The sequence below is a fragment of the Pezoporus wallicus genome, unplaced genomic scaffold, assembly GCF_028554395.1.
Source record: "Pezoporus wallicus isolate ANWC-B61680 ecotype Strahan unplaced genomic scaffold, APGP_CSIRO_Pwel_v1 contig_11493, whole genome shotgun sequence".
NCBI lineage: Eukaryota > Metazoa > Chordata > Aves > Psittaciformes > Psittacidae > Pezoporus > Pezoporus wallicus.
The window spans coordinates 920323-947961 of record NW_026635895.1 but is presented as its reverse complement, the minus strand read 5'-3'; the positions used below and the strand labels follow the sequence as shown (position 1 = coordinate 947961).

Sequence of the window (27639 nt, the reverse complement as noted above, 5' to 3'; positions counted from 1 at the left end):
AGGCCACAAATGAGTCCTTGCATCGGGTTTGTTTCGCTTTTGGGTAGCGCTCAACTACTCTAGGTAGGTAAAAGGAATTCCCAGATTTTAAACTCCAAACTTGATTACTTCTTTTGTGCCGGCCATTTGGATTCTCCCAGTGGTACGGTGAGGCTTGCCATCGTACGTTGAGCTTCTAGCTTGGGCTTTGGCAGCGAGTGTGACGAAAGCATAAGAAGAGCAGTCCTGTCGTAGCCGGTAGGTTTCCTAAAGCAGTAAGCTAATATTTTGCTCTGAGTGTTTTCATTGTATTCTAATCTGTTTTTGTTTGCTCTAACCAAATGAGGAATGTGGCACTTGAACGCTTACTCAGTACAGTGCTCAGGAAGGCTCTTCTCTTCCAGTACTGCAATGGGACAGTAGTAAACTGAAGCAGGAGGGCTCTGCAATCCGTGATGGCATCGTGAGATTCTGGGAGGTTGTTCTCACATTATTATGCTGTGTCATCGTAATTTGCAAGATAAGGCAGTTTCATTTGTGAAAATAAGCGTAGAAATACGTTTATTTAGAAAAAAGCAAGCAACAGTTAATAGAGATAAAATAACTGTTGATATGGAAACAGGCTTTTTTTCTCCCCTTGTGGTTATTTTTTTGTGGGGGGCTGCATAGCTTCCAGTGAAAAATTACCATCAGAACTGTATGTTTTCCTGTCTCCCTAAAATTAAGGGATCTTTCTGCCTCTCTTCCACCTGTAAGATGTAGCAGAAGCATCCTTGAGTGCAGGTGTGAATTCTGCCGTGCACTGGGCTATTTACGTGGCCTGGCTTCACGGCACTGCTTGGAAGAGCAGATTTACTCTACTCACAGAGTTACTGTGCTTACACTTCTGCAAGTGTCAAGTATTTGTAGGGTGGGGTGTGAGGAGGCTGCCCTTGGAACTCAAATAAAAAAAGGAGGCAGCATTTGGAGTTCTAAAACCTCTTCTCAACTTGTCTGGCTCTGAGAAACCTATTATTGTAATCAGTTGCGGGGCTGGGAGGGGAAATGGGGCCTTCTAAGATAAAAACAAAAATAGCACATTCAAATATATTTTAAGAAAAGCGGCTCTTCCTTCAAAGAGTAGGGCTGAGCGTGGCTCAAAGGGAGGTAGCAACAATTTTATCAGCGTGGGTTTGCTCTTTGACTTTCAGCTTGAAACCAAACAGATTTAAGAAAATCCATTGTACTTGCTTCTGAGCATCTGCGTGCCAAGTGATCTTGTGGAGTTGGGGGTGCGGGGTGTATCTCCTCAGACCCGGAGATGCTGAGAACAGGACTGTGCGCCATCCCCTCCTCGCTGCTGCCATCGTGTCTCCGGGTAGCGCGTGGTCCAGTGCGGCCGGGAGGACGATGTAGGGAACGCGGTCTGTTGTCGGGTTGCATTGGCGTTGGTTCCTGTTGGATATTGGTTTCTGTGGGCAGAAGGAAGAGTATTTGTGGCAGCAGTTCATTTTCTCTCTCTCCGCCTTGGCCGTGTTGCTCCGTGGTGGCGCGGGCTCATGTGGCCCTGCTCGAAACAGCAGCAGAAACTAAAAAGACATTGATTTGTGTGGGGAAAACCTGGTTATTGTGCTCAGGTTACAACCTGCTGCTGCAGAAACTCCAGGGCAAATGCATCATTGATGTGACTCTCTTCTCGAGAGGATAATGGTTTGGGGAACCCAGCACATGCTTTGTGTTACCCTGTAATAGGGATTGTAAAAGAAGTTTAAACTCTTCATATTAAGAGCGGGGATGTTGCAGGGGTTTGGAGGAGTTGTGTAGTGCTGGGTGTATTTTGAGGTTCGGATTGAAATGAGTCTTGTGGTTTCGGCTTACTGTATAACAAAGAGTAACGTGTTTCACACAAACAGCCCACCTAAGTTTTCAGAGTTGACTGATGATTTGCTCTGGAAAGACCCAAAATGCTGCTCTGATGGTACAGACTCAAAAGGTGGCCGGTTTTTGATTTTTTTTCTGTTTAAATTTCTTTTTGGCTCATCTCTCTCCGATTCCCAGTCCAAACTCTGTTAGAATTTCACACAAATTGATGATCTTCAGCTGCCAAGGGCTCACTTTGCAGGCGCAGGGCTGCAAGGGCCGAGTTTCCCTACCCCACTCATTCAGCCTTTCTAAACAGCCATCCTGGGCCTTATCGCGGATTTGCTCTGGTCTTTTTGAGTTCAGCAAGGAAACGGTTGTTGCCTTTCCCCTCCCTCCCCTCATCAACTGCTCATGGTAAGATTTTTGATAGAGCCTGCATTGTGATATGTCCTTGAAGTGCAGTGCTGCAAGGTTTTGTTTTGCTTTGTCTTTTTTTTGCCTCTTCATGTTCAGGCTTCATTACAACGAGAGCAAAGCGAGATTGCTGCAGATGATGTTTTTGATACCTGGGGTTGGTTTCGGGGTTGTTTTCTTTTGCCATTTGTTAAAAATCTCATGTTTATTAACGAGGGAAAGCTCAGGGTCGGGTGCTAAAACCTCCAGCTAACCCTGGAGTGTAAAGCCTGCAGACACACGGGCTGGGGAAGGATTGTCCCAGCAAAAGAGGTATAAGAGGAATGTTGCGTTATCGGCAGCCCCTTTTTTATGAGGTCCCTGACAGTGAGAGGTTTTTGTTCACCCTGGCTAGAGCGAGGCTCTTAAAGGACAGAGTCCATTTCGGGTGCTTTCATTTCAAGTGAGTATCAAATCCTAAGTAACTGCAGCATATGGGGAAGAAAGGACCCAACCCCGTGAAACAAGAGGCTGTTAAGTTTAAAACGGGCTAATGGCTGAAGTTCTCTGTAATTTTTGTCTTTGTTCTTCACACCCCCCCCCCCCATTTTCATTGATGGGGAAGTTTCATTTCCTTTATTTATATATTTATATATTTTTAGTGTATGCGTGGGGGAGGATAGGAAGGAAGTCTGTGTTCTACTTTTTAAATATTAAAGAAAAAGGAACCTAATGCCGGTGTGTTTAGAAATAACCTTAAATGCATTCTCCCCTTTAAACCCCAAATTCTGCTGGTAAAACAGTACGAATTAGGGGACTAGAAGGTTTTGCACCACTTCTGGGTGGGTAGGAGTCCCCTCTGAGTTCCAGTCGTCTTAGGAGAAAAGTAGTTTTCCCACTATTGCCATGTTTCACATGCCAAATCAGAACTTGAAATGCCTTTTCCTAGGAGGACCTCTATTTACATTTGGAGGGTTATGCCCATTCCAGCTCTATTAGTAAGGCTGGATGTTGAATTTGATGTTTAATTTTACTCTTCACCTAAGCAGTAAATTCTTTCATTTTTCTTAGCAGAATACACACTGTAAACCTGGCATGTACTTTTGGATGGGTCAGTAGGGTAAACCCTGCTATCTTAGGGCACAAATGCATACAGACACCCCTGCAAGAGTGTGATCTGACATGGGTCCTGGTGAAATGGATGCTCTTAGAGCTTTGTGTAAGTTGAAGTAGCCTCTGCTTTACGTGCAGAATGGAATGCAGTTTATGGGTGAGCAGGAAGATGTGTTGTGATGTTATTTGTGCTTTGTAATAGTTTTTCCTCAAACAGATCCTGTGTAATTTTAATATAGTATTAAAATCCTGCAGGTGAGGAAAGCCTGCATAATAGATCTGTCAAAGTGTGGAGGCATAAGATAAGAAGCTATTAATGCTAAAGATTTACTCCTTTGGACAGCGTGGCAGTGCTTGAAGACGGAGCAGATAAATGGGGCTTCTTTGGCAACTTGGTAGCTGCTGGCTGCTATCAGTGCTGCCCACTGGACTTGTACGGCGGGTGCCTCCTCTCTGCTGCTACCCTGCTGTGTCTCTTTGTGCTGGTGGAGAAGATGTCCTGGTGGAAGATCCTGTTTGTACCGGGAAAACCCCAACCAACTGGCTAGTAAATTGTGTCACTGGTATTTCATAAGCAAATTTGCTAGTTATTTGCTTTTTTTGTGGTGCTCGGATTTGTGTTGTTAGCAACAAGAGCAAGCAGCGTGTTAAATAAAAAATGGATGCTGAGCAGTCTTTAAATCTGCCACAAGTATGAATACTTGGAAGACCCTACCTGCCACAAGTATGAATACTTAGAAGACCCTACATAGCTGAACTGAGCTTCCTTTTCCCCAAAATGTAGGCTGCCAAAGCCTTGCGATATTTTGGATATTAACATATTAACTTAGAGTTCCATAAATATCTTCCAGTTGCTTCTTTCTGGCCTGCCTCTTCTCTGTTTTATGCTGAGCATCAAAACTGGCCTTGCAGAGAGGTGGTAGGGTTTGAGTTGGCTACACAGTGCTGTCAGCGGGGAGAGGGCTGCATGTTGCTCTCTCTGGAGGCTGAAAGCATCCCCTTTGCGATGGCTCCTAGGTCGCAGTGGCATTGTCAATAACCATGGGCTCTGTGGTGACTACCAGAGCTCAGGAGGCTGTTGTCACCTGAACTAGAAGTTGATGTCCCACGTAGCTCAGTGTTGAGCACAGCAGTTTGGTTGCTTCTTGTGCCTGTAATATACTGGGAGGGGGGGTACGGGCAGGAGCAGTTCAGATGCTAACTTTGCTAGCTGGCTTTTTGGGTTGTTTTTGCTACTTTTCAAAAGCTTATGTTGAGTATTGCAAAGGAGCCCTTATGTGTTTTGAGAAAACAAGAGCGCTGGTGAATGTTGAGCTATGTTGAATGGCGCAGCTTTGCAGAGCGTTGATGCTCCAGCTGTCTCTTTGGCCTGCCATGCAGTTCGAATTCAAGAGAAGGTCTCCCACGTGGTTATTTGCATGTTACCTCCTATCTCTGTTTTGTATCTGCAATTTCAGTATGTGCTTCCAGAATTACGTTTTGTTCATTTCCAATCATTCTTCAAAGATAACTGGCGAAAGCCAAAAGGCTGGTTGTGATTTTACAGCAGTGGAAGGTAGACAACTTTGATCTTCTTGTTAAATGAGTTTTCTCCATGTGTGGGCTGGGTGTGTAGCGTGTTGACTTCGTTTTTATTGATCAGTGTAAAAACGTGAATTCAGCATCACAGCATTATTTATGATAATAAACAAGTACTTGCAGTGATATTCTAATGAGTTCCTGGCAAGAATCAGGCAGAAAACCATCTCACAGACTGATGTGCTTTAGTGGTGAGATGCTGAACCAGGATGCTGTATATGAAAGGATCTCGTAAAGCTGTTTGAAGTTCCAGCTTTCTTTGGCAACACGATTGCTGCGAGCAGTAGCATGCCAGGCAGGGCAGGATGCAGTCTTCTCTGTAGGCAGTGGAGTGTCAGGAATGGCATTCTTGCCCCTGTCTGGGAGGACTTTCACCCTTCAGATACGCTAAGACAAGACAGGCCATAGGAACCAGGTATCCGGTTTGTCAGAGGGTGTCTCTGAACCCAAGCAGTGAAGCACTAGTTGCCTTTCAGTCATCATCGGCAGGAATGCCCTGTGCGCCATCCCCATGTGTTCAGTAGTCCTGCGTGGCAAAACATCAGGTGTAGAAAGGGGGAAATGGAGGAGTTTTCTCAATCAGCAAACAGTTTATGTCCAGAAGAGTGAAATTCCTATTCATAACTCTGTTAAACCCCTATTTCTGAGTATGTGAGGGACATTCCTTCGCTGAAGGTGGCAATAATTCCTCTAAGCCAACGCGTTCGCAGAAGCACCGGCAGGCAGCTTCTCCCTCTTTTGCCATTGATGCTCTGCGTTTCCAAGACTGGAAGAGGCTTCTCAGTCATGGTGATGAACAGTAATTCTCTGCATTTTTCCCATCAGATAAACTTGGTTTATGCTGTCAAAGTTCAGTAAATTGGTATCTGAGCTGCCTGCTTCATGCTGAAGAAGTATTGCCGCTGCCTGCGTGCGTTTGATAAAGGCAGAAAATGAGAGGCAAATTTTCTCTGAAGTGAGGAAAAGTGGGGTTGTCCTTTGGTTTCTTTGGGACTATGAAATTTTGAAAGAGCTGGTTCGTAATGAACTTTAATGCTTTTCTAAAGTTGCTGCTATTATAATGAAAAAGCATGAATAAGAGAATATGCCTTGCAGGTAAAACAAAAAAAGGCTCCACCATTTATATGCTTGGAAACCAAAGATGCATTGCAGAGGGTGAATTTTATCCTTCATTTTGCTTGCAGTTTAGTCTTTGAAGTTAAAACTAGCTTTAGATTTAAAGAACTAATACGCCTGAAAAGGGAGGTGCGCAGCAAAGAGATGTTGGGATAAGCGCTCTTTTGTTAATGAAAAGAGCATGGGTTAAGCCAAACCTGACTGCCTGCATGGTAAGGTTCTGCTCAACACGAGCGGGGATGATAAAATTAAGTCCTAGCAGGCTTTTATTTCAAGTGATTCCCAACTTCCAAAAGCAGTTTTAGTCTGGTTGTTGAATGCACGTAAATAAACGCTAGACTAACACCACAGAATTCCACTCATTTATGAAAGGAGCGATACTTCCATGCTGGAAGTCTGTCAGTAGGATCCCTGGGCTAACTGCTTGATCGTTACTGACAAGTAGGGGTTCATTAAAACAACATGGGCTTATCTGGTTTTAAAGACCCACTCTCAGCCAGCAGGCGAGGGTCCAAAGCTAATAACGCCGCTGCAGCACACACGTGGTGGCTATAGCGCACAGACTGCATAAAGCCGGTTGATGGATGAGGTGTGCTCAGTGTTGGCCAAATCAGTCCGTTTTTGCTCATCTGTACTGGAGTTGGTTGGATGACCAACTTGTGACTGCTTGGATCTGTGTATGAAGGCAGCTCTTTGCTGCAATTACTCTACTCTGTAGTCTTCTGGTTGAAGAATTGTAATTACAAAGTGGATGATAGGCTTCAATTATGCAGAGAAAATCCTTACGTTTAAGCCCCATGTTGTCCTTATTACAAACAGGTTTTGGGTTGTTCGTTCTTTTTTTCTTCAGGTAGAATTTTTACTTTCAGGTTATTTCTGGAAAGTCCGTGCTGCAAATTAGGTAAATTAAAAGGAATGAAAAAAAGAGAACAAAAGAGTGTAGCATTTTACTTTACGTTTCAGCAAATGCAAAGTCATTGGTGGCCATTCCAGCCATTGATAGTATGTGCCTGTGTTGTTTCTGCTGCTGCTGTTGTTGTCAGTAAACCAGATCACTTAAATCAGGCATTTCTTATGGGCTTTGTGCAATCAGATTGCCAAATTGTGGAATCCCAGCCTGGTTTGAGTTTGGGAAGGCTCCTTGGGAAGGTTTCCCTGGTCTGGGAAGGGATCTTAAAGCTCATCCATTACCAACCCCTGCCACGGGCAGGGACCCCTTCCACTAGAGCAGCTTGCTCCAAGCCCCTGTGTCCAGCCTGGCCTTGAACACTGCCAGGGATGGGGCAGCCACAGCTTCTCTGGGCACCCTGTGCCAGCGCCTCAGCACCCTCACAGGGAAGAGCTTCTGCCTAAGAGCTCATCTCAGTCTCCCCTCTGGCAGGTTAAAGCCATCCCCCCTTGTCTCACCACTACATGCCCTTGTAAAATGGTGAAGCTGGGATGTGTTCCAGTAACGCAGACCCTAGAGAGTCCCTTCCCGTGAGGCTTCCTCCTTGCACACGTGGGAGTTTGTTGCTGAACACTAAATGTAAGGCTTTATATGTAGGGCTTTCCTTTTGTCCTTCTATTTGGTATTTTTGGGGGTTGTTTTTTGCTGTTGTCTGGGCAAGCCTGTGTTTTTTAGGCCAGTCCTGCACCATAGCAGTCGGTGTTTGTCCCTATCAAGGCAAGAAGAAGCTCTTCTTGAATGAAGGGAAGGCAGAGCTCAGATGTGCCTGCAGCTCAGAGAGAGAGGAGAATGGAAGAAGCGGTGTTGGAGTGAATGAACCAACTTTCAGGCTGACTCAGTGATGCACATACAGTGCACGCTGTGGAGATTAGTCACCGCTTACTGTAAACCTTGGTGCTGCTCGGTGGGCATGCGTCTCCGTCAAGCGAACTGCGTACGCTGGGAATGCAGAGAAGTGATGTTTCCACGGAATTTTCCCAGTGATAAAACGACCAACCCCAAAACCCTGAAGGCTTGTAAACTACCGAGCTAAAGGCAAACGACGTCTTTCGGTTATCTCCTGGCGCTGCTATCTTCATCTGTGAAACTGGGAGGAAAGGGAATAAATTACGCAACAACTTTGGGGTTTGTTTTATGGTTTAGAAACCTGTGCTTACATGTTGTTGGTGCTGCTCTGCCCTGTCCTGCGCTGGTTGGTTTGATACCTTCCTTTCTTTGTTTCCAGTAGGTAGGTTTCAAGCTGCATTTGGGTGAAACACCCATTTACATGATGCTTAACAGGCTGACAATTACAGGGAAGCATATTCGTCTGTTGAAAACGCTGTTCTCGTTTGCCAAGCAGAAACCTCAGGAAAATTACCCTCCAGGTTGAGTTTTCTCATGAATGTTCTCAAGTTCTAAACTTACTTACCAGCACGCTAGGTGTGTGTAGCACTTACGGCAGACTTTGCATTAAGGAGTTACTGCTTTGGGGGAGGAAAAGGGGGGTTTATTTACGAAAAGAAGTGAACGTTGTTTAAAAGTGGTAGAATGACTCCACAGCCTGGTCTGAGTTACCCGAATTCACCACGTTGAATTCTTGTGCTTTCAGGCTTTGCTTTCAGCGGTTTCTTCTCTGTTTGGCTGAATATTTTGTTGCTCATTTAAGCAGGCATCTTTCTCCCCCCGATCTGCGCCTGTTTTGCTTGACGTGTTTAACCTCTCGGTGGGGAATTACCGATTTCTGCCACGATCGCACCAAAAAGCCTTTTGCTTGTTAGGGATGTATTTATTTCATATGGTTTCTTTAAAGTGAGCTCCTCCAAAGCAGGACGAGCCCCAAGCACCTCGTCGGGGAGCGCGCAGCAGGCTCCTGGCAGTGCCGGCTGGGACGCGCTGCGGCTGCGTGCCTGCCTGTACAAGTGCTTTGCTCGCTGCCTGTCGTGGGCTTCGCCTCTTGCGAGGAGCAGGAGCGAAGGCTGAGCGCGTCGGTGCGGCTTTGGGTTCTCTCATGCTGTTTGTTTGCAGCGGAGGCCGAGCAGTTTACGTGTCGCTGGATCTTGGTTCTGAGAGAGCAAAAAATAGCTATTTTCGATTGTATTTTTCTTCTCACTAGCCCTGGTGTGGAAATGACGTCACCGCTGACGTCAGCCGTGCTAAATTCAGAGGTTGCTCTCCTCCCCGATGGGTTATTAACTGAGTATTAGCTCTACGCTGCGAGTCTGCCTTTGCTGACGGTGGCACGTTAAGGACTTCATCACAAGCGCTCTCAATTTGTATGATGAAGAGCAATAAGGGCTGCTCTACAGCCTTCTGAAAGCAGTGGGATCGTAACGGGATTTCATGGCTTTGCATGCGACTGGATGGAGTGACCCCTGATGCCGTGGTGTTCCCCGGACCACCGGTGTGGGGAGCAAGCAAGGAAAGAATGGCGCGTTGCCCTTTGCAAACAGTTGGGTTAATGGTTGGACTTGATGATCTGAAAGGTGACCAGCTGTGGGGTTTGCTGCAGCCCCTCGTCGCATGGGTATGTCCTCTCAGCCCTGCAGGTTAAACCCTCCTGCCCTCGTGCCGTGGAGTAGGGTCTTGAACTGAAGCTCTTAGCTTGTGCCTGCGTGTCCCACGTGCAAAGCTGAGCTCTGTGGCAGGGAACAGAGTGCCCCATCTCTACCAGAAACACCAAGGTTTGGCGGCTGTCCTCCTGGGCTTGACACTAGGCAACATGTGAGATGGAGGCACGGGGGTTTCCTGTGAGGAGGCTGAGGAGGAGGGAGCCAGAAATCAAATTCAAGTTGACATTTTGAGCAGTTGGTTGCTGCCTTTTTTTTTTAATCATAAAGCAATTCTTAAAGTAAGTCGCTTCCCAGAGGAAAAATAACTACATTAGCAAGAGAGAAGGGGAAAATGCGATGATGAATTGATGCGTTTGAGCGGTGCTGTGACGGTGGTGGTACCAAGCATGCAGAGACAAAGCAGAAAGATGACAATCCTGCTGACACGCCTCTTGCTAAATCTCCAGGCACAATGTCCTCTATGCAGAATGGGTTTATTTATCTTTATTGTTTTGGGAGGTCCGAGGTGGTGTGGGAGGGACTGATCCCTGTTTCTTTGTAGTACAGGGAAGGTTTCTTTGAGTGTGATCTGCAGTTCAGGGACCCTCAGAACTTCTCTTTGCTTGCGGCTGGCCGTGAGCTGACAGGGTGATTTCTTTTCCTGGCTGAAGCTTGCAGGATGTTGCTTATACATCTTCTCTTTGGATGCGGTTTAGAGCTGACTGATTGCCATAATCCTAGGGGTGCACTGAGTGTATAAACCATCCGTGGCCTGAGCCTACCAGTGGTAGTGGACTTGGCAGTGTTGGGTTAATGGTTGGACTCGATGATCTTCTAGGTCTTTTCCAACCTAAATGAGTCTGCGATGCTGTGGAACAAACCCACCCATCACCACAATGGGCACGGGGAGATTTCCCTTCTTGCCCTGTGTCTTGTCAGCTGCACTGTGTCCTGGGAGGAAAGCGAGGAGGCCTCTGGGTGCCTTCGGTGGGAAGGCTTGCAGGAAGAGCTTTGTTTTGGGCTCTCGGCATGTAAAATCTATGGATGTCCATTCACATGCTTTATTGTTTGCTTTTGATGTCTCCTCTGGCTCAGCTCTTCTGTTAGCAGTGAAGGAGAAGGGGATGAAGGGAGCAGTGCTGAGGGATGCCCCGGGAGGCCACGTGCTGCAGTTACCCCGTGTGTGTGTGTCTGAGCACACACCGTGGAAGTGGCCCATTGGGAAACCAGTGAGATTCCTTGTCCCTTTCAGAGCCTGTGAGGAGCAGCACTAGTTACTTGTACAGCCATATGTTATCCTTTTCTCTTACGTACGTTCTCTGGTAATTGTCAGTAGCAGGTGCCTGTGAGCGATATTTAGAAATCAGAAGCTTGGTGGGGATAAAGAGTTGTGCATTTAGCACCAGCAAAGAGGCCAGGTTGAAACCCTTGGCCTCTGAAGGTCGTGTTCCTCACAGAGCAACAGCACAGTTGGAAGCAATGCTGGTCCTTCAGCTCCACAGCTCACAGGCAGAGGTGTGACCTTCAAGAAGGAGTTGAGAGCCTGGCTTTGGGTCTGTATCTCTGGTTTGGCTGAATCAAGGGAAAGCAACATCCCTTGCGATGTGCGCACCAGCCCACAGGAACTGTGTTGGACGTGTGTTGCACCCCTGCTTGGTGGTGAGGTGTGGTTGGAGGTAAGACTTGAAATCTCCGATTTGGTAGTCTCCTGCTCTTTGAACCCACCTTTCCCTGTTGAGCATCCTGAGCTGTTCTAGTGGTATCAGTGGTTGCTGTTGCATCGCATCAGCATCGTATTAGGTCCCCACTGGTTACCGCTGTGATAATTGTTGCTCTTGCGTCTCATTCCATCCTCTGAAGAGCAACCACCGAGAGGAAGATGTGGGGAGACTTGAAACGAATCAGCTGCATCCACTGAAACCCATTCTGGGGCGTTGCACAGCCAAAATCCCCCAGTATCCCTGGTGCTGCAGTCACAGCATCTTCACATCCCCACAGGTAGCTCCCTGAATTGCCATTCCTTCTGTGTATCACTGGGGGAGCTTACAGGCAGGTGTAACTAGGAGACTGACAATTCAGAAGTAGCTGAGATTTTGGAGTGTCAGGGAAGACATAATGGCCCTGACAGCCTTTTTTTTTTGGGGGGGGGGAGTGGGGGGAGAGGATATTGCTGCTTTTTTTTTTGCTGTGTTTAATTTCTGGTGAAGAACTGGTGCAATATAGAGCACATATGGAAATGGCAGACGTTGTTGTTGGGGTTTGGAGCTTTTTTTTGTTGTCCTTGTTTCTAAAATTAAGCACGCTGGAGTTTGCAAGATCCTGCAAAGAATTCAAATGATATTGCACAGTCATGTGTTCAAGAAACCTTTTTAATCTAGTTATCTACATAGTGAACAGATCCAGCTTCAGAAAAAACCCACATAGTGGAGATGAACCAAGTGGGATAAAGACAAAAGACTGCTCAATATCTGTGATTGCGCTTATTCAGTTCAGGTCTTGCTGCCCGCATCCTGTTGGGTTTCCATTCTTTTTTTGGTTGTCCTTCGTGTTCTTCCCTGTGTAAGAAAGTGACCTGTGGTATCAGCTCTTCTGCTTGAAAAATGGTGGTAAATGGAATGGTTTCGGTTGGAAAAGAGCTTAAATTCGTCCAGTTCCGGCCCCCTGCCATGGGCAGGATTGCTTCACACTAGACCATGTATCACGTGAGCAAAGGAGGTGCCTCTGTTTCAGCAAACTTAACAGTGTCTGCTTCACGTGGGTGGGTTATGAGTCTGTTACCCTCGCACCCCTGCACATGGGTAGTAAGTTCTTATTGTGCCCCTGTGTGTTTCTGTAGTATCTTTCTGAGCTGGGTTGCAGGAGCAGGCATCTCACAGCTCAGCCGTGAGCGCGCTTGGTGATGTTCTCAAGAGCAGAGCTGGTTACAGAATCTGGGCCAGCAGGGCAGCATCCTGATGAGCTGTCTGGCACAGGACCCTGGAAGACCAGCTAACTGGATGAACTTAAGCTAGCTCTTGCTGTATATACCATCTTGAATGCTTTTACTCTGGCATCTCCAGAACCTAGACCTCGAACTAGTAGAAAACCTGTGGAAATGATTTTGATGGGGTGTCCTATAGCGCTTCAGAGCAAGTGGCACTCAAGTCAGACTTTATGCTTTGGAACTGAAGAAGATGTACAGCGTGTGATATAACTGTATGAGATACTCTTTTAATTCTTGCTGACAGTAAATATAATGAAGAACTCTTGCTATATGCACACACCCACACAGAGTGCAGATCTGAAAGGCAATGAACGCAGGCATATATGCATTATATTGCAGTTGGTTTCCCTTGTGGGCTTTGTTATTGTTGTCCCTTTCACAGAGTGGGAACCTGTAATTTTTCATGTGCTGTTCTTTGGCCCTCTCTGCCAGAGAGGCTCAATCTATCATGGTAAAAAAATCAATGCAGAGTCTAGAGGTTTATTTATAAAGTAGAGCATGGAGAGAGGGTGCAAAAATCCCATTAAAGCGGCAGTTTAGCACTGGCTGCATCTCTCTGGGACTCAGCTTCAAGATTTTAAACTATTGAAATTGTTACAAGGGTGCTTTTAAAGTACCACAAATCACAGGAAAGCTCTCTGGTTGAAACTTGCCTTTATATAGCACACTAGAATTCGGCTTACGTATGTTTCTCAGAGTGCCTGATGCTGCCCTCAAACACCATTTGTGCATCCATTTTAGAGCTTTATTGTAGTTGATAATCTTACAGGTTTATGCTCGAGTGAAAATAGGTGGATGTAAGAAGTCAGAGTTTCTTTTCCTGCATGTACATCTTCGTGCCCGTGCAGTTCTGAGGAAATTCATTATCCCTGAGAGGTCTGTAGGCTTCTAATGTAATTCTTCAGGATTGCCTGGCTTGGCACATGCTACCTTGTTAGAGGAACTTGTGAATTCGGGTAGCATTGGGTTATTTTATGACATAGAAGTTCTCACCAGTGATGCTATGGTCATCTGCTCCACGTGTCCTATCCAAAGAGATAAATGCATCCCTCTGCCTCATAAATGTGGTGCTGAGTTAATGGGATAGTACCTGCGTTAGACCTCTCAAACATCGGAAGCCGTGTATCTGAAGTGTGAGCTTCGCCTGCCCCCAGCAATCCTCCTGACTTGTTTTGAGTAGGTCGAAGAAGATTGATCTGGAAACGGTCGAGTTTCACATACAAAAGGCAGCGCGTGGTTTGTGTCGTGTGATCTTTTATCCTGGGATGATGAGAATTGTTCCTAGAGGAAATGCCCAGGAAAAAGATGGTGAACTCTGTTGTGGTTTAAACCCAGCACCACGCAGCAGCCTCCCCCCCACCCCGGGCAGGATGGGGAGGAGAATAGAAAGAATGTAAACCTCACGGGTTGAGATAAGAGCGGCCCAGTAACTAAAGTACACTATAATACTACTGCTGATAATAGTGATAAGGGAAATAACGAGGGGAGAGAACATAAAACTGAAAGGGGAAAGAAGTAAAGCCCGATTTTGATGCCCAATACTACTGCTCACCACCCGCCGACCGATACCCAGCCTGACCCGAGCAGCACCTCCCGGGTGGCTCCCCCCAGTTTCTGTCGTGGCCATGATGTGCTGTGGTATGGAATACCCCTTTGGTTAGTTTGGGTCAGGTGCCCTGTCTCTGCTTCCTCCCAGCTTCCCGTGCCCCTCCTCACTGGCAGAGCATGAGGCTGAAAAGTCCTCAATCAGAGCAAGCAGTACTGAGCAACAACTGAAAACATTGGCTTTATCAGCCTTGCTCCCAGACTAAAGCCAAAGCACAGCGCTGCACCGGCGACTAGGAAGAGAATTAACTCTATCTCAGATGAAACCAGGACAGCTCTTACTTGGGCCAAAAGCAGGCTTTTCCATCACCTCGAGACAGCACAGGCTGCCCGAGAACATAGTTCTTAATGAGAGCTGTGGGAGCAAGCTACATAACTGAACATGACAGAAGGCAAAAGAGAGACTCCACTTGTGTGTGGTATAAATATGCACCCTGTCACACAGTCATATCCATGCATACATGCCACTAACCTAATCCATCATTCCTGCGTTATTCATCCCTCAGGTTCTCCTTCTCTTATGAATCCTCAGCCTGCTCCTAGCTTACTTGTTGCCATTGTTGGTGGCGTGCATTTTCCTCTTTCCTGGATGTGTGAAGTTGGAATCGAGTAACAATTTCAGCAAGCTTAAAAAAAATCAAGGCTGTTAACGTGGCCCTTTCCCTGTTAGTTAACATCTGAAGTTCAGAGAGAGGGATCCAGCCTGTGTAATTACTGTGTGGTTAAAAACTCTGTGGAAAATTCATGTTAATGCTTGGAAAGGGGAGATGCTAAAGGGACACCATTAAGGCTTGAAAGAGCCCCAACATATTTTTCAAGCCAGACAACTAATGTCTGTTCTGTAAGGTGCTTCTCAGTGTGGAAAGGAGAGGCTTTAGTTCTTACACAGCTCTGAGCAGAAACGTCTCAACAGCGGGTTAGCTGTCAGCCAGCAGGTGATGTTGATGAGCCCATCAGCAGTGGGGTTGCAGCTGGGTTGATTTGGTTTGCCCAGATTGTGATTGCTGACAGCCGTGGTTGGGTTCCCAGCTCAGCTTTTCTGCCCAGGGTACCGCCTCCCAGGGTTTCTCCTTCCTCTTCCTGGGCTGGCTCTGGCTGGGGAAGGAGCGCGTTGGTTCCATCACAGCTTGGTGCTGTGCTCAGACCCATGTGAAGTATGCCACCAGGTAGGGAGGGGAGGCTAATGGGATGTGTGGCAAGAGTTGGGTGAGTGAAGGTAAGGGTGAGGGTGCTGCAGTGATGTGGAGGTTGCCCGGGATCATTTGGGAAGGGTGATGCCTGGGAAGTGATGGTCTCCTCTCCTCTGGCTGTCCTGCAGCGTTCAGAGCTGTTGTGGGAGTTACTCCCTGACTGTGTCTCTTGGCAGAGCAGCTGCCCACTGGGCTTTTAAAGCCCTGGGGGTCAGTCCACTGGCTTCCATCTCCCCCTTCCTCTCAGTGGTGCCTGTGTTACTGGTCTTTCTGCACAGGTTCCCCCCGGTTTCCCAGGCAGTCTTTCTGTTCCTTTTATCATCCTGTGTGCGTGATGTGGAAGCATGGGGAAAAGTGGGGTTTTAATGGAAGTGTGGGGAAAAGTGGGGTTTTAATGGAAGTGTGGGGAAAAGTGGGGTTTTAATGGAAGCGTGGGGAAAAGTGGGGTTTTAATGGAAGTGTGGGGAAAAGTGGGGTTTTAATGGAAGCGTGGGGAAAAGTGGGGTTTTAATGGAAGCGTGGGGAAAAGTGGGGTTTTAATGGAAGCGTGGGGAAAAGTGGGGTTTTAATGGAAGCGTGGGGAAAAGTGGGGTTTTATTCAGCACTTCCAGTAGGGTAGGGCTACTGGGCCCTGCGCATGGTGTGTGGTGTGCTGCTGCTCTAGATGAAGATGTCCCTGCCCATTGGATTTAGATGAGCTTTGAAGGTCCTTCAAACCCAAACTGTTTTATGATGCTGTGCTCTGAGGGTGTGCTGGGAATAAGCCCTCTCTTGATAAGAGCCCTTCCTTTGCTCAGCTCCTCATCTCTCACCAGGCAGGGCTGGGTGCTGGGTTGCTATCACTCTTCCTTCTCCTTGCATGCTCATGTTGGTAGCATCTCTGCTCTCGCTGGTGGGATGTGTCATGGGGGATTGTGTCTCCAGTGCCCAGAGCCTGCAAGGCATGGTCATGTTGGACACTGCATGGGTCTGTTAAGGTTCTAGGACAAGCGAAATGGCCTCTGGAGGAAAGCTTGGCCCTTTTCTCCTTGCCTGCACATTAACCTTTTGCAGGGAGTGGTAAAAAAGCACCACTTTGTAGAGCATTGACTGTTTTTGGTGTTGTCCTTGAGGTGCACTGAGCTGACACATGCTTTATGTGACGGGGGAGATGGGATGGATGAGAGCTGAATGGCTCTGGATCATACCCAAAACGAAGCTACTCAGATTGGTGCAGGGGGTAGCTGCTGATCGCTTCGGCTTCTAAAGTATCTTTGGGAAGACAAAGTAAGACCTTATGTTTCGCAGCTGGTGAAATACATCCATTGGAGGTGGCTGATTGAAGTGTTATGAGAGATATGGAAGGTGTCCCTGCCCATGCCAGGAGGTTGAAACTGGATGAGCTTCAGGTCCCTCCCAGCCCAAACCAGTCTGGGATTGTAGGAGCACTGCCTTTTGCTGGCTGCCTGCAGGATGAGTCCAGCCCCATGCTTACATTCACTGAGTAGTCTGTGTGCTGGGGTTGGGGCATGGAGCAGCTCCTGGAGAAATACCCTATTCCACCTGGTGGGTTTTTCCTATTATGGTGACAGGGGACAGGGGGATGCCCTCCTGGAGGAGGGGAGAGGGAGGGAAAAGGGCCTTTTTTGTGGGTTTGTCATAGGGAGGAGGTGCTGTTTTAGGATGTTCTGATGATGTTCCTGAGCTGAATAGGTAGCATGTAGCTGCTGGTGACTGGAAAGGACTGTCCTCCTGCCCGTCCTGTCCCTGCCCTCTCCTGCCCCTGGGAGTTAAGTGAAGGACTCTATGGCTTCCTCTGATCTCTCTGGCAGGAAGGAGGAAGTGGTAGATACCAGTCTTCCTTTCTCACACATCCTTCCACGCGCATCTTGCTGGTGGCCACCCAAACTGTCCTCTAGAGATGCTGCTCTACCGTGACTAATTTCCTGGCTTTTAGTTTGAAAATGGAGTCATCGGTGATGTGCACATCAGCTGGAAGAAATTCCGGCCTCTTTTGTATGGAAAAACCTAGAAAGCAGACCTCTGGGAAGAGGCGCTGGAGATGGGGTTTGATGTCTCTGTGATTTGAAGGCAGGAGTAAATGTTGAGGGTTTAATCGGTGTGCGTGGATTTCAAAATCAAGACGGAGAGCACTGAAAGCAGTAGATGCACACTGCCAGGTAAAGAATAACCAAGGCTGTGATCATGCAGAATTTATACTGTTAACTGTAATGCCATCAGAGCTTTGGGTCTGACTGAGACGATCCACCTGTGGAATAAACATTCCTGTGTCTTTCCTTGGCTGTTTATACAAACATCTTTGTTGGTAGCATTTTGTGGACAGCCCTGCCTGTGTGACTCTGTGTCTGTGCGTGTTCGACATAGCTCTGTTGGCTGAACTCCCTTCAGAAGTATTTTAACTCGTAGATGTACGAGCATGTGACTTTAGCCTGTTCTTTATGCGTTGTTCTCCCAGCTGTAAAAAGGCTCCAGTTAAGGAAAATATTAACTTCTCTCGGCAAGTAAATACAAGTGTAGGGAGAAGAGTTTGTGTTTTCTTGCATTGTGTGGTTTTTCTTTGGGATGTGGGTGTGCGCTTTAAAGAGTGCCCACTGAGGCAAGCCCCTTGCTTGAAGTATTGGTGATTTGGTAATGTAAAGCCAGATGTTTACATTACTTATGTTTATTGTGTGCCACTCATTCAAAACCCGACAAATTCTAATATGCATTTCACATCTGTATACAGCTGTGGATGTTGTAAATCACATAGCACAGAGCAGAACAACAAAAGTCAGCTTTACTCGGGGATGCAGTGAGTTAACTGAGATTTGCCTGGGGAAGCAGATTTAGAAAGACAGCAGCTAAGACGGGTCCCTCCTTTATCTGAGCAGTTGAAGTGAACAAGCAGCTGGAAATAAGTTCTTCAGGCTGGTGCAGCTTCAGTATCTGAAACCCCTTTTTACCAGACTTTGCCCTTGTTGCCGGAGCTCTCAGCACCGTGCAGCATAATCTCCCTGAGCTCGTGGAGTTTCCGCAGGTCGGCATCAGCCCAGTGGCTCTCAGTCTGGCCTCACTTCCTCCTTGGCTGGAAAAGCCAGCCCAGTTCTTCAGACTGGGGGTTGGAACTGGCTGGGCATTCATCTCAGATAACTGGAGGTTTGGTTTGCTTATTAAAGAAATTAATCTTTTCCAGACAGATTGTTTCCTGGGAATGCCAGGAGAGATGGCGAACTAAGGAGCTTCCTGTTAGCAGGCTTAGTCGCAGTGTTTGACTCCAAAGCAGCAAAACGCAGCCTCTCACGAGCCCAGCTGAGCCCTGCAGACAGCCTCTGCTCTCCAGCCACCCCAGCCCGAGCATCCCTGAGGGCAGTCTGGAGCACAGCAAACTTAGCGGTGTGGTAACTGCAGTGAAGGGGAAAGGCAAGTTCCCACTGTTTCAGTGTGGGAACCAAGAGAGAAGCTCTGCGTTAGCCTAACAGCAGGGTTAGGGACTTCCTCGGATGGTACAAACTCAGCTCTTTTACTGCAGGGCACTGCTTTTAGAGTGCTCTTTAGTTGGTTGGTATCATTGAATCGCAGGGAAAAGTGAGTCAGTTACCTCAAATAACAGTTTTGGTGAAGACTTGCCCACTGTAAAATATTTGAAGGTTTTGGGGTTGTTTTTTCTCTTAATTCTTCCTCCTTTTAAACTTGTCTCGGAGATCCGGCAGCAAGCTGGGAAGGGGCTGTGACACTCACTAGCTCCACTACAGCCTATATCAAGACTCCACTCCAGGGGGTGCAATCACACGATAAGCAGACAAGTCAAAGGTGTCTTAATTGCTGCATGCTCCATTTAGGTGCTTTCTGGGGCCTTTTCCTACTGGGCTTCGACAGGCTTGGGACCGGGAATTGGTGCCTCCGTATACCGCTGGTGACCCCTGGCTGAGCAGCATAAAGAGAAAGTAGTGTGTGTGTGTGCTCATGGCAAATGAGAGGGCAGTTCAGCTCTCGGTTTAACCCCTGGCTTTGTTAGCTTGCGCTTGGCAGAGGCGTGGTGAGATGGAAAATGGAGATGTCCTGACTTCCTCCAGTGATCCCAGCGCTGAAGTGCTGCCCTGCCAGTCCTGTGCTTCTTGGGTTAAGGGGAGTAAAGCGAGACAGCAGGAAGGGAGGATGTAAACTGTGCTCACTTCTTGGAAGCAGCAGGAAAATAATGACATCACTGTTTGCCAAGCTCGGCGCAATCTGAAACCCAAGGAGCCGTTTTCATCACGTCGACTTCGTGAAGGAAAATGCACGTCTTCTCCAGTGCTCCATGTGTGTTCTCAGCCTCTTCCAGCGGTGCTTTGTACAGACACGGTCGCTGCTTTGAAATGGGGCTTGTTTCACTGCAGACCTGGTGGGCTGGGAGGCAGTGGGCATTGCAGGTTTTAATAACGGCAAGGGCTGGCAGTGTTTTTTCTCCCCATCTGTTTAGGTGTCTTTTAGCCCTTTTCTATGTGAGGTCTGTGCGTGTTACCCCACTGAAACAGCAGTGTATGAGCCAGTTGTAATTCAGCATTCTGTGTAGTAATTCATTTCGGCCAAAAAAAGGGGCTGTGACACGTTCTGTTCCCAGTTCAAAAGGAAAGCTTGGAAAGTTCTGGCTCTGGACTCCCAGTTCTTTCCTCTGGAATTTTTCTTTGGTGGTGCAATTCTTTTCAAGAGGTTCTGCTGCTTTCAGGGCAATAGGATGCTCAATGAATATCACGGCCTAATACAGAGGCCTTTGTAGGATGTGAACTGACCTACCTAAGAAACCCAAGAGAAGTAATTACAACCTTTCTTAGTCTACATTCTAATTCACTTTGCAAATGTTTTTTCTGCGCGAAGAGTGTGAAGCAATTATGTTCTGGAATTTGTACCTATGTAGAAAATGGACTGCGAAAGAGATGCCCGTTTCAGGTGATTTTTGACGAGTTCCAGATTAAAAAGAAATAAAATAGCATATTAAATTGTTAGGCATCTTTACTAGGGTGTAAGGAAGATTTATGGTGTAGTGAAATATAGCTGCAACCCAGTTTAGAGCTTGACAAATCCGGTTTTATAGGCCTGAATTAGAAGGGATACCTCGTTATTCGAAGGGAAAACTTCCCGTATTGTTATTTTTGGCACCCTGGTCTCCTCTTTGGTTGGGCTGCGCGCTGTAGGAGCGACTTTGGGCAAGATGTCTCAGCTGATCCTTGCTCAAGGGAGCTGTGCGGGATGAAGTCATAATTCAGGATCACATCCTGGCAAGCCTCTCTTACCGCGTGTGGTCACTGACTTTGGGTTAAATGCTTGCAGTCCTCCCTGCTGCGCCGTAGCTATGAGGAAACGTAGGTCTCCTTAAAAGCACTGACTTCTGCTTTACAGGCAGATATTCCTTCCTGATAGTGTACATCAGATACTGTCTAGTGTGTATCGGGTACTATATAGTGTATATCAGATATACACGGTGTCAGTAGCTATGTGGAGCATAGCCACACCAAATTACATGTGTACTGCTTGCTTTTGGTTTCATGAGAAGCCTCTATTCCTTCCTGCAGCGCACAGACCTCTCGGTTGCCTCTCCCTTTAAACTCAAAGCATGTCCTCATGCAATGTATCCAGAGTGTGACCTGGCGATATGGCTTGCAGCGTGCAATAGGGGATGGCACAAAACCCCCATCGTTTGCTCAGTTTAGGAAGTCTAGCCCAAACGCTGGGTAGCAAATATCTCTTTGAGCATCTTTTGCAACTGCTTGTGGTATTCTTGTGTAGCTGTTCGCAGGTTCTCGGTGGAGAAACGGGATCATAGAATCACAGAATGGTTTGGGTTGGGAAGGACCTGAAGATCATCCAGTTCCTGCGCCCTGCCACGGGCAGGGACACTGGGAGCAAGCAAACTGTGTGCGTTTGGGTAAACTGAAGAGGAACTTTTAGCTGGAAATGGTATTTTTTTAATAGAGTAATGAGTTTCTTGTGTGCAGGGTTTCTGTTTCCCTTGCTGCCCTGGCATGCAAAGTGATTGATCTGAAGCAAATTACACTTGTAACTGCAACCATACATATACTGACATAGGGAGGGGGCATGTGACAAAGGAAAACCAAAGCGCGGGGTTTGAGCTCAGATGGCAAATCCTTTGGGAACCATTTTTCCTTGTTCCTGGGGGAGAGAAGTCCCAGCTTCTCCCAGCACTGTCCCTGAGTTACCTGGCTCTCTGACTCCACAGGCGCTCCTACTGATGCTGTATCAGAGGAGTAAGGCATGGCTGGATGGCTTATGTGGTCAGGTCTAAGTAACTGATGGAGGGTTTACACTTAGGAGAATCTCATCTTGAACGCTTAAAGGACTTCCTGGGAAGCAGAGCTTTACAAGTTGGAGAGGAGCCGTGGTTTGATATGAGGTGAATGCGCACGATGTTATGTGCTTAGCTTCAACAAAACCGTTTGCTGAGTTTTAGTGACTCTGATGTTTAGTCTTTGCCCCCCCTGTTTAGACATCAGTAGCCAAGTGTTTTGCCTCTGGATGTAGCCTCGAGTTGCACTTTTTTCAGATGGAGTCATCAGAGCAAACTATTTATAAAATGAGGACATCTTTTTGGCCTTCATGTGTAAACAGGCTTCGATATGTAGAGAGGCAGAGAGATTCTTTCTGTTTATCCACTGTTGAAGCCCTAATATTAATAAATACAAACATTAAGCCATAGACTCAGTCGGGTCGGAAAAGCCCTTTAAGCTCACCCAGTCCAACTGCCCAGGCCACCCCTGCCCTGTGGCACTGAGGCCTCGTCTCCACGCTGTGTGAACACTTGCAGGGCCGGGGACTGCAGCCCTGCCCTGGGCAGCCTGTTCCAATGCCTGAGCAGCCTCTGGGCAAGGAATTGTTCCTCAGCTCCATCTCAACCTGCCCTGGGGCAGCTTGAGGCCGTTTCCTCTTGTCCCATCCCTTGCTCCTTGGGAGCAGAGCCCAGCTCCATCCTCCTGGCAGGCAGTTGTAGAGAGCAAAATAGTGCATTCCCCCCAATCTTCCTTTAAGTTTTCCCTTTAAGGCTCAGCTTTCTACTCTAGGTTACCCGGGAGGCAACTTTCACCTCACTCTTGATCAAATGACTGGTTGCAGTGGTGTTTCTGCTGCTGTGATTTATCATGAGTCAAGGGTTAGCAAATGAACTCTTTCAGTGATTCCCACTGGGCAGGTATAAGTGTAATTGAAACTGTGGCTGCAGTTGCTGGCACACGTGTTTGAGGGTAGGATCTGCTGTCTTCAGGCAACGGGATGAGTCCAGGCCTGTTCCTTTTGTTAGGAATGGTGAGACCTGGAAGCCTGCTGTCAGCCCACCAAGGTGCCGTTTCAAATCTCCTTGGAGCCAAGCTGGTGTTGGACTTGACTCGTAATGCATCTCGACAGGCAACAAGGTGCTCCTCTTGTAGTAGGGATTTGGGGTCAGTCTAAAGGCCAGAGGTGGCTGGTCCCTCTTTTTGCTCTCACTGTTGCATCTTTTAGCACATGATGTGCTGGGGACCTGAGAGGTGCCTGTCAGCGTGGAGATGGGAAAGCAAGGAGCAGGATGCTCTAAAACAGGAGCTGGAAAGGTTCATCTTCCTTGGGTTTTAAAGGTACCAACTGCTGCCAGGGCAGCTTCATCTGCCTGTTTGTTTTAGCTTTCTGGGGTTTTTTTTTTGCCTTTTTTTTTTACCAAAACTTCAGACATCTCAGCCCATGACAGCGAGGTTTGCAAATCAACCCAAATCTGAGCATAGCTCACTTGAGTGAGCTGTGCTAATCTAAGCTGAGCTTCTGTTTCCTGCTTCGAGCTTCTCCCCCGTGCTCTCCTTTGGCGCATGTACAGTGCTGTGTGCTGACAGACACCTTTGAGGCACAAATCAGGCCCAGGTGTGTGTTATGGCAACTGCCCCGTGCTCAGGGTTCTGTGTACTTACTGGCTACCTCCTCGTGGTTTAGGAGGCAGGTGCTTGGAGTCGTGTAGGCTGGAGAGGGGTCCTATGTTTCTGAACTAAGATCCATAACGGGGTGCTCTTGGGTCCTTTCTGTGTGTGCCTGTGGTCAGGCAAAGATGCAGTGTGCCAATGAAAGGAGCCTCCAGAAGAGGCTGTATAGCACAAGCACTGTGTAAGCAGAATGCTGTGGGTAGCGAATACGTTGAGCTGGTACAGTCCCGAGTAGTCCAGCTCTGTGGTCTGCATAAAAGCAGCCCCTCGGAGACCCTGTGGTCTCGCCTTCCTCCAGCAGCTCGGTGACTGACCTTCACTTTCCCTACGGAAAGAGAACCCGTAGAGAAGGGAATTTGCCACCGGTTCTCTTCCTACGTTTTCCCAGACAGTTTGGCCTCCCCGGCTTATGCAGCCTCCCTTTTCTCTGCGTGGGAGAGCACAGGCTGCTGCTGCTGCTGGTGGTGGCGGGGAGGAGAGATGAACATTCATCTGCTCGCTCCTCGCTCTTTTGCTATCCCGTGGGCACGGGTGAGTTAGGATTGTGCCGCTCCTCTGGGGAGCGTTTCCCTCGCTGCCCTGGTGCGAGGACCACGGAGGCACGGGTAAGGTTGTGCGAGTTTCATGTTGCTGCTGAAACAGGCACAGGAAAAAGCTGAGTGCAGTGGCTCCCTGCAAGAGGTCAGGGGGGAAGACGGAAGGACCAGCATAAGCCTTAGGATGCTCACTTGCTAAGAGGTCTCCCTTCCCAGAGCCCGTGTGCTTTGAGGGCCTAATGCAAAGTCTGCTTCCTCACTTGGTCTTGTGGGAAAAGGGGTAGGAGTTTATCTTGAAAGAGCTCTCTTCTGAGAAGAGCTATTTACTTCTTTGGTTCTTACTCAGTGTCTTGATGTTGTGTGTATAGCCAGGAAGTCTGATGGGGAATATGGGCAAACAAATGGCTTTCTGGCTTGCTTTGGGTTGGTTTTTTTCAGTCTTTGCTGGTGTGGAAGCTAAAGCTGATATTGTACATGCAGGTACATCATAGCAGTGGTCAGTAACACTCAAAACCAGCGTCAGGAGGTTTAGTTTCACTCTGTGGCACTGGCAGGGGCAGGAAGGGTCTCGCAGACTCATCTTTCTGAATCACCCTGTCACAAATGCTGCTGCCCTTTGGTATCCATCTACCCTTCATAGGAGACAGGTACTGAGGTGGGTGCGTAGCATCGCAGGGTGATGTACTACTCACATGTACTTCCTCAGAGTGTGAGCACCCACACAGGCTGCCTGTGCAGAACCAGCAGGCTCCTTGTTGTCCCCAGTGTGTCCTGCTGCTCCAAATTAGAGGATCTCTCAATCCAGGCGTTCTTTCTCCCTCACTGCTCTCTGATAGTTAGCATTTACTAATTCAGCGCCACAAAGGCAGTGGGCTTCCTTCCATCCTTTCTCGTGCTGGCCACTGCCGAGTGGGATGTGACAAGCCAAGCGGCACTGCTGTGGTGGCCTGGAGGTGAGGGAGCTGCTGTGTGGTTGTGAGAATCCCCAAATCTGAGAAGTCTTACGAGAGCACCACCACCCTCCACCATAAAAGGGAGGATTTTTGCCAGTGTAGCATGTGTATTGCTGACAGTGGCAGGGAATTGCTGCACTTGCAGAAGGATGTTGCTGACAGGCATCAAGTGTGGGGAGGTCAGTGGAGGAGGAGCAAGCCCTCCCATTCAAATAAAAGCAGAGGAAGGGCAGGTCTACCTTCACATTCCAGTCGGGCTTTGGGAAAGCAGGAGCAGCACCATCTGTGTCCCACTTCTTTTAATTTTCTTTTTCAAACCAAGTCTTGAATGCCAGCCATCTGCTGATGCCACATCCAAACTCTATCCCTGTATCTGGGGGCAGAGGATGGTTTCTGCAGGGAGAGGCACTGTTTGGAGTGCAAGAGCTGTGAGTCCCTCAGGGATGCTGCTGGATCCAGAAACCACCAGAGGAGCACGTGCAGGAAGGCTCAGCATCTCTGTTGGGTCACCTTTGTAGTACCAAAGCAGCCCTGCCCAGGGAGGGTGAATCTGAGGTGCTGACAGAGTCCCCAGTGCTTGGTTAATAGGAGATTGGAGTGTTCCTGTGAAGTGGATGCGGAGCGGTGGGGTGGTTCGGAGCCACTGTAGTGATAGCCGAGGCAAAAAGATAGTCATCACTTTTTGCATGTATCCTGGTCACTGGGTGTGATGTTGTTTGGGAAACAGCTTGGGTTGTGGTTTCCTACAAGTTGGCTCATAAAACAGGCGCACTATCTCAATGGGAACCGACACAAGCCCTCAGCTGGCCACAGGAATGAGCAGGCTTGACTTTTTCCTTCCTAGAACCCCAGCCTGGTTTGGGTTGAAAGGGACCTTAAAGCCCATCCAGTTCCAACCCCTGCCACGGGCAGGGACGCCTCCCCCTAGAGCAGCTTGCTCCAAGCCCCTGCGTCCAACCTGGCCTTGAGCACTGCCAGGGATTGGGCAGCCACAGCTTCTCTGGGCACCCTGTGCCAGCTCCTCAGCACCCTCACAGGGAAGAGCTTCTGCCTTAGATCTGACCTGAGCTTGCCCTGTTTCACTTTGAACCCATCACCCCTTGTCCTGTTGCTACAGTCCCTGATGAAGAGTCCCTCTCCAGCATCCTTGCAGCCCCCTTCAGACACTGGAAGCTGCTCCACACAGCTCCTCTTCTCCAGGCTGAACAGCCCCAGTGCTTTAATTCTTTCTGTCCCAGGCGTTCCCCGGTGAGTTTTGATGTTCTTTTAAAGGTGGTTTTTCTGATGGCATTTTTCTGTGTTGTATTTCTCTCTTCCTCTCTGTTACAGCTGTCGAGCGGCGCTGCTGTGCTGACAGCGTTTGTGACCGTGAACACGAGTAAGGCAGCAGAGAGTTAAAAAAACCCCCATTAATTAAAATATTTACATTGGAAGCTGCAAAAGGTTTACTCTTTGAGTAAAACAAACTTCCCATTGTTCGTGGAGCATTGCTGCAGGTTCGCTGGAAATAGGCAGGAAGAGGTTGTGCTCGGAGGAATTCCACTGGGTTGGCAGGGAATAGGAGGGTAGGGACAGTCAAGTGGGCTCTTGGGCAGTGGCTCTGTTTTGTTCCAGTCTTTCTGTCACATGGACAAAAGATCTCTTTGTGGAAGCCAGAAAACCCCCCAAAAGAACCCCCCCAAACCCCATAGTGATGGAAGGATGTTGTTATGTTGTTCTGGCAATGGCAGAAAAGAAGTTGTTATTAGTAGAAGATGAGAAAATGGTATTTTCTGGTTTAGCACATGGTCAGCACTTAAAGTGTATGTTAATGTATGCACTTAGCAGGGAAAAAGAGAAGCATCCCAGAGCAGGTGGTTTGGACTGTGGCTTCCCTCCCGGCTGGTGAGCCGTGTTTGCTGGCAGGGAAATGGCAGCAAGGCACAGCAAAGGATGTTATAAAGGATGTCACCTTTCCTCAGCGTGGAGCACCGGTGGTCCATTGGCATCACGCTGCTCAGTGTCCAAGGAAGGTGATGGAGGGTGCAAACTGATGTCAGGCAACTAAACCACAGCGTTTTCTTTTAATCTAGCACAGGGATGCTCTCAGTAGCATCACCACAGGAAGAGCAAGCAAATATGAAAACTATCTGCTTCAAATCCTTTCATTCCTGTCATATCTCTCCCCAGATAACTGGATTGAAAAATGAAGGGTGGCTGTTTCGAGTTTTTGTTTTACATAGTATTCTCTAATACAGTGTGCCATTTCACTTGTGTGTCCCTGGCCTTTTCCAGCCTGGCACTGGACTAGCAGGCTCCTGGGGCCTGTGGCCAGGATGCTGGAAAGGCTAAAAGGGCGTGTGGAGGAGTTGGTTTGGTTGCTTTCTCAGATCCTTGATTCGCATTTCTCACTCTAGGTAGACTCTCATGCTGTTCCAAGCTGCCAGGCAGGAGGTCTCTCTAATGCCCTAGTGACTCGTGGACTGCCTGGATTGCAGGTCATGGCTCCTTTTCTTAGTAGTGCCATGGGAAGTGTTCGGGCAAGCCTGACTAAATGTGTGGTACTCTTTCCTCTGGTCCCAAGCATGCCAGTCTGCCTCATGTTTGCCTATACCAGAACAGCATCTTTGTTACACTGCTTTGGTTTGTAAAGGTGTTATGAAATGAGGTGCACTTGCTCAGGGTAGGCATCACCTAAACTCGTGCACGAGAGCCTTGTTCCGTACGTTTCTTGCCTGCTTTACTCTGCTTCAGGAAGGCTGGATGCTGACAGTGTCTTGGCCTGGAGATAAAAAGCGCTGCCTGCCCAGGTTTGGTACACTGCTGGAAAACTGCCTCCACGACGTATAGCATCGCTGTGCTTGTTTCTAGCCATTACCACTGGGCTCATTTTACAGCCATTCGCATTATGTAATTTGATGGTCATTTAATTTAATGAGAGGATGCTGCAGACTTATTTATGACTCGGCAGGCTAACCT

General features: G+C 48.0%; 1 protein-coding gene across 2 annotated transcripts in view; it reads left to right on the top strand.

The window, feature by feature from the left end:
- Window positions 1-27639, top strand: part of TRERF1 (transcriptional regulating factor 1) — a 100670-nt gene that overhangs the window by 2856 nt on the left and 70175 nt on the right. The gene's annotated exons all lie outside the window — the stretch shown is intronic.